Below are 7,223 nucleotides of genomic sequence, written 5' to 3'. Positions count from 1 at the left end.
GCCTGGAAATAGGCTTATATAGTAAGTAGAAGGGAATTTAATTAAAGTTAAAAACATAGATGAATAAATAATTTGAGGCTATTAATCTTAAATTGTAAATCAAAAAGCAAGGGATAGAGACTCTGACCAATCTGAGACAGCAGAAAAACATTTAGGCCTTTATCACACTATTAAAAATTAATCTTGTAAGAACAAAGCAGGAGACAATGGAGGGGCACCATCCAAACAGTTTAGATTGTTCAATTTACTTTGAATTGTTTTAATTGTCAAAATGAGGTTGATTATAAGTTTGGTAGTATTTGTGATATCAAAAATCCTGTGAAAGAGATCCTGCTATTAAATTTTATCTATACTTTTAATGATTTCTGGTTACTGGAACAAGAACATACTATCTTGGAAGACAAGATCTGTATTGGCTTGGCAAGAAAAGAGAAAAGACTTTAGACCACTTATAGAGTGATATAGATCAGATATGACAGGGGAAGTGTAGGATGATGTCATTAGGCAGCAAGGCAGATCCAGGATAAGGCAACATCTATCACTGGGTCTATCACTGGATGAAAAGTAAGGGTAGGCTTTGAAAAGTCTAGAAAGGATAGAGGAAGAGTAGCAAGGGAAGGAAGATGGAGATAGAGGAGAATGATTCTGATCCAGATGATCTAGGTCAATTTTAGCTTGTTTAGGTGGGCTTGCCTAGCTTTATTAACTGACAGTGAATTTATTCCGTGGATGTATTGAAGACCGAGAATTTAACATATAAATCTAATTGTTAAACTAGGAGTTTTTAGAGCTTTGATTTTACGGGTCTACAGGGGATGTGAGCAAAGATCCTGGTAGGCAGAGATACAACCTCCTCAGTTCTGGAATCTGCGCTAGAACATAGAATGTCTGGGGCTAGCATGGTGCCATGCTAGAACAGCCTGTGGAATGTGATGTATATATCAGGCATGGTAACAACCCGCCAAGGGGACAGTGTGAGAAAGCAAGTATCTGGCAGAGAGACAACTGGAGTGCACATCTTCCCACAGGGAGACCAGTAGTGGCTGATCCATTTTTTTTTTTTTTACCACAACAGAAGAATCCCTGAAGATCTTGGCTATAGAAAGGAAAAATTCAAGAAAAATCAAATGGGACAAGTAACTTGATCTGCTGAGTCTTCACCATAAGAATAGACCTGAATTGGCTTAGACTTAAAAATGTGTCTAGCCAAAACTTCAGCAAATTTAAACAATAAATTTTATGGGTTATGGAATCCTTAAGATTCTTTATGTCCTTCATGTGGCATAAATGAAGATTTATTACAATTAGTTATTGGTCACATTAACTCATAAATATATAGTTGTCTTTCAGCTATGCAAAGAAGGAACAATATTCATCCTAAACTGATCTGTGCACTTTTCATCTGATATCTTAATAGTACTAGAATTTTGATTGTGAGATTCATATATTGCAGAATGTACAGCTCTGGCAAGATTCATCCCCAGGGACACTGATATGACCTCCTCCTGTTCCAGCCCCCTACCTCCTGAAGTTGTTTCTAGAGAATGGCTTCCAAAACAGCTTCAGAAATAACTGGTGATTTCCCATGACCTTACTTCATTCAACCTTTCAGACAGAATTTGTCAGAACTTCACTCAAGTCCTGAGCCTCCTAAACAGACGAAGACTGGATAACAGATGATAAAGCTAGCCTTCTTAAGTCTAGCCAAATTTTCTAATTTTTTTACCCCTCCTAAATCTTTTAAAGAATTTTTCCTTGCCTCTATTCAACAAGAAGAAATTGTGGAGAGTCATCATCCCAATCCCTTGGGTTTGCCTATTTTGTAAATCATAAATGAGTTGACATTCAAGGAATAATTTGGAAATGATCATAATTTGGACAGAAAGGAAATAGATGGGATGGATTACTAAATTTAATTTTAAAGCATTGTATAACCACAATTCTACATTGGTAAAAATCTTTATAATTGATGGAAGATAAAGTTATAATTTTTACATTGGTGCAGAATTTATAGATTGATCTAGATTTAAGGATTTCATTGGTATAAATTTCTTATATTTATATGTAAATGAAATTAATATTGTTACTTTTAGATAGATATTGTGCCTATGCAACTCATTTAAGAATACAAGGCTTAGACCTAGTCTTTTTAATAACTGCTATTACAAACTGTTTAGGATAAGTAATACTGCAAGTTATGAGCCCGATAGTAAACTCATGGTTATATTATATTCTGATCTAACTATATTAAGGTGCTTTCTACAAGTGGAAATAGCTAAGAGTAGTCAAAGTTTAACAATTCAGATATACTTTACATAAATAGATAGTCTTCAAAAATATCAGAAGTCCACAGAATATGACATTTAATATTAATTCTTTATTAAGGATCATTTAACTAGAGAAATACCTGCTCCTGACAGTGTCTCCTTCTTGGTTCAAAGAAGAAATTTAGCATTAAAACTTCTATATGGAGTTGCTCTGGTTATGGCAAGATAGCCCCTGGACAAATTTTCCTATTTATCTACAAGCAAAAAATACTGTCCTGAAAAGGACACACAATTTGGGATAGTTGACAGTTCAGCTCTGCCAAAACAAAGCAAACTAGTCCTCCAGAGTTCCTGCTTCATTCTGTCAGCGGGTTCTGAGCCAGAAAGCTAAAGACAGTTGCTCCAACATTTTGTGGAATGGGGGATTGTTCAGGTAGTCTGCTGTCTCCAGAATTTGGTTAAATTTTAGAAGTTATGTTTTGTGTTTACTCTATATATTTGATAATATTTAGTAATTTTTAATTCTTTCTCAGATTACTGAGGGGATTAAAGAGTAATTATAGTCCCCTAATCAAAATTAAGTTGTTTAGCATTGAGGAAGATGATATAGAAAGGATGGTTTTCAGATGGTAATATTAGTTAAAATCTGAACATAATTCAGGTATAGAATTGTAAAGTCTTTCAGCCAGGATAAATGGTAGAACACTTTAGCTAGTTGACAAATATGATATATTAGATATTAATTGTATATCACACTTTATAATTTACATAATTTTTATGATTTTGCTCAATTTATGTCTGCGAGAAGAGCCTTTTTATTGTACAGAAAGTACAAGTGAGATATTGGAAATTGGTTCTAATGCTTTGTCTTAATTTGGCTTCCAAAAACCAATGAGTAGTTCACTTCCAGATGAGAGTCCCTTACCCCAGATGGCTTTTTGTGGTAGTAAAGAATTGCAGTACAGACTATGTTTGGGCAGGGAGACAGAGATGGAACTTTTAGGTTGTATGGGCAAGAGACTGAAGTGGGGGTGGGGTATAACAAACAGAATCACCATAATGAGGAAGCAGAAAGATCAGAATAAAAGGCCTGCTGACATGTACGAATCAGGGTAATTGACTGGGTCTGGGACAGCAGAGAGCAAATATTAACTCAGGAATATCAGGGGAAAAAGTGTGTGCTAGCCACAGGGAGGTATAAAGGTCCCTACTTATTGAGCTAGTTATGCTTATTGAAATTTAAGTTTACATGAGTGTCCTTCATTCATGAGTCCAGAGATCTCTGGTGGATGACTAGAGGCTCTATCATTCCCAGTGAAGAATTTGAGAACAAATCAACTATTCCCTGCTACAGTTAAATGAACAGGTTAATTAATTAAAGAAATTCAATAAACCTCTTAAATTTATCCCTCACAAGTAAATGCACATACTCAAAATTATAAATAATTAAAAACATTAAAAATATAAATTCATTTACATATAATTTCTTATTGCCATTATGGTTAATTAATGTACAATACCATCATTCAATTTTTTCATTAGTATTTTCACTTATATTCATAGGTCAGCTGTTGTGTGGCAGTGTCTACATCTACCCTGGAATTCAAAATAAAAAACTGTTATCTATTCTTGAAAACTTTGAAAGATATACTGATATACTTATGGGATTGAACATTTTCTTAGCAATATAAAATGTCATTTGGGAGATGGGGAAGAGTACAATTGCAGAAGTTAGAGTTAAAAAGATTAACCACTAGGCAGGAGTTTCAGAACAGAGACAATTTTTGCTCACCATTATGAACATACTACTCTACAATTATCTAAACAAAATACTATTATTATACTATTAAATAGTTAACTAATATGTGGGTACTTTAAGAAATAACAAACAAGATTAAGATAAATGTAATAAAAGTTAAAAAAATATTTCAGATAGGAAATTGTACAAAACACACATAGTTGCTAGGTGGATTGAAAAATTAAGACCTATAAAAAATGGATGAAAATTGAAGTTGTAGCTGGGCAAGCAAGGGTGAAACTAAGGTAGAAACTTTATAGAGTTTAACTTTAATTGTGAACTCTATCTGTGACCACTGAAGGACAGAGAATTGCTGACTAATTTTTTCAATATGTTGATTTATTTCACTAAGTCCTTGAGTACATGATGATTTGCATGGCTGGTGTAATGATATTCTGGGGCACTGCATAAATACAAGTTCATAGATGTCAGTGAGTAATATCCCTGCTAATGATGGCACTATCAAAAGCATGTGGATGATTTACAGTGACATTCAAAGGACTTATTGTTGAATAATGAAACATTACTTAATATGAGATAGAAGGGGAGAGAATTGTTAATATAAGTCTGTGCAAGATTTAGATATCAAAGACAACTTGTATGAACTCCATTCACAGTATCTACGGTCCAGCATTATGGGGGTATTAAAACTTCGAGTTAGTAACATATGTATCTTAAAGTTTTGTTGAACACAGTTCACTTGATACAATAAAATAAAAAGTCACAGTTGGCAAGAATGATTCATTATATGGAAGACAATTGATACGCAAATTGAAGATTACAAATTGATGGAGCCTTTGTTAGAGGAGAGATGCCTCAACACTAAGAGTACTGGTGGCTCTTACACAGAGATCAAGTTGAATTTCTAGCACTCATGTGTTAACTCTGTAACTTTAGTTCCCAGGGAACTAATACTGTGATGCCCTCTCTTGGCAATTAAAGGTCCTATGTAAAGTGAAAAAATCCCATGCAGAGAATTTAAATTATACACACTATTATATATATATATATATATATATATATATATATATATATATATATATATACAAATATATACATATTTGCCACTTCTGGGAATAGAAATACAGATTGACACTAACAATAAAAATAATTATAGGGTCTACGGTGAAGGTACAGTGATTTAGAACACATGACTCTCACAGAGAACTTGCGTTTCCACCCAACACCCTAACAGTGCTTTCTGTTTGTAAGTCCTGAGTTCAGATCCTGAGGACTCAATGCCTTCTTCTGATTTCTGTAAGAAAAAGTGTGATGTACATACATGCAGGTAAACATTTTGATATACCTAATATTAAATATGTAATCTAAATAATAAATAATAATTAATAAATCAGGAAACCCACTTACCTTAGGCAGTGGTGGAACACACATTTAATTTTAGGTCTTTGGAGAGAGATGCAGGCAGGTTATTGTGAGTTCCAAGCCATGTTGGTTTACAAAGACAATTCTGGGAAACCCAAGACTGACTTCTCATGGATACCCTGTCTCCCGAAATAAAAAATAAAGCAACAATAAATATTTTCTATTTTGGAGCAAAAACCATGTAGACATCTCATCATTTATGATATTTTGTATGATAAAGAATAATAAAGTAATAGTTTTTTGTCATGCTGACACTAAGTAAAAATATTTTTTTTTATTCAGGAAAAGTACTCTTAGGAAGATTAGTAAACTTCTTATTTTCTGAATGTTCACATTGGTTTTAAATGTCTGCTGGCTTTAATTAAACCAAGTATGATGTCATACCAATTTGCTTCATTATATAGTCTTTATATTGTGAGTAAATCATCTTAATTTATCTGTATAGTTTTAATATTGCAATGGCTTCAGCAGAAGAATACATGCTGCTGAAAATTTTGAGTGACCATTAATGCAGATTGGTAATGGACATTCATGGACTAAGTTATAACTCATTTGAAATAATAGCGTTTAAAATGACGTGATGTTTTTAATATTAGCCATTAAACCAACAAACAAAGGGTCATGGCAAGGTACAATAATAATTTACTTCTTGTCCTTCTAATGGATTGTCTTTTGAAGGAGCACGATTATGTCACAGAAAATAGAAAACAAAGTGCTAAGTTTGTTTTTTTTTTTTTTCAGATTTCTTGGAAAATGAATGCTTCCTGAATCTAATGAAAGTTTCTTGTGAAATTCAAATGAGTGAAGAGCATCAAAGACATCAAAAAACAAAACAAGACAAAACAAAACAAAGCCTCTTGCCTTCCTTTTCTGATTTGGAAAAGTAAACATTGTTTCTCATTTTTTTCTACACATAACCTTCTCCCTTTAATACCTTCACTGTGTGAATATTTAAATGATCAATTTAATTCTCACATTCATCATGTCACTTCTCCTTTTCAAGATAATGCTATAATTTTTTTTACTATTAAGGAGAAAAATCCAAGCTACCTATCTTTTCTTATCATACACAGTGCTAAACTTTTCTAGAGAAGAAGCAAATAATGCCTTCTCTCCAACGTGGAAGATACCAGGGTAAACTGATGTAGGTACAACACAAGTTCATACTAGTAAATAAGGGATGTGTACATACTTCTAACTTTTGAATAGTACATCTCTCAGCATTCGAAGCCACAACTGTATGTTCAAAACATTTTCATCCAGTGTGCTCTGTTTGCTAGATTCCTTTACATATACTTTATATGTAATCTGAGGTTTTCTCTAAGAATTAGTTTGTGGGATATTTTTCCATGGGAGCGATAAAGACAGAAGCCTTTACACTGTGTTTTAAGTTATTTCTGCGTCCTTGTGTGCACTAAATGTGACTTTGTATAGCAGGCATCTAGGCATTTTTAGAGATTTATTTTACTTTTTGTTGTGTTGGGGTGTGCATCGATATTTGTGTGTCCGTGTGAGTGTACATGATCACTGTGATTAGAAGCCATGATAGGCCAGAAACCAATATTACCCGACTTAGCATTCTATTAACCTTGGCCAATAATTTCAATAAAAATCCGTATATAAGATACTGTATTTAATAAACCTGCTTAGCAGAAAGAAAGGTTATATAAGACCTCCAGACCTCAGCTTTCATCTTTTATATTTTCTTTCTTCTCTATCTTTCTGATTATTCTGACACAACCTAATCCTGGACTTTGATTTTAATGAATTCACGT

The 7,223-nt window shown here is 33.4% G+C and overlaps 1 long non-coding RNA gene across 1 annotated transcript; it reads left to right on the top strand.

Moving 5' to 3' along the window:
- The first annotated feature begins 949 nt into the window (after positions 1-949).
- LOC134480371 (uncharacterized) lies at positions 950-6,823 on the top strand. Its single transcript, XR_010054785.1, has 2 exons — positions 950-1,950; positions 6,190-6,823. It is a non-coding gene; the product is annotated as an uncharacterized LOC134480371 (long non-coding RNA).
- The last annotated feature ends 400 nt before the right edge of the window (positions 6,824-7,223 follow it).

Source organism: Rattus norvegicus, chromosome 9, assembly GCF_036323735.1.
Source record: "Rattus norvegicus strain BN/NHsdMcwi chromosome 9, GRCr8, whole genome shotgun sequence".
Lineage (NCBI taxonomy): Eukaryota > Metazoa > Chordata > Mammalia > Rodentia > Muridae > Rattus > Rattus norvegicus.
This window is presented reverse-complemented; position numbering and strand designations above follow the sequence as displayed.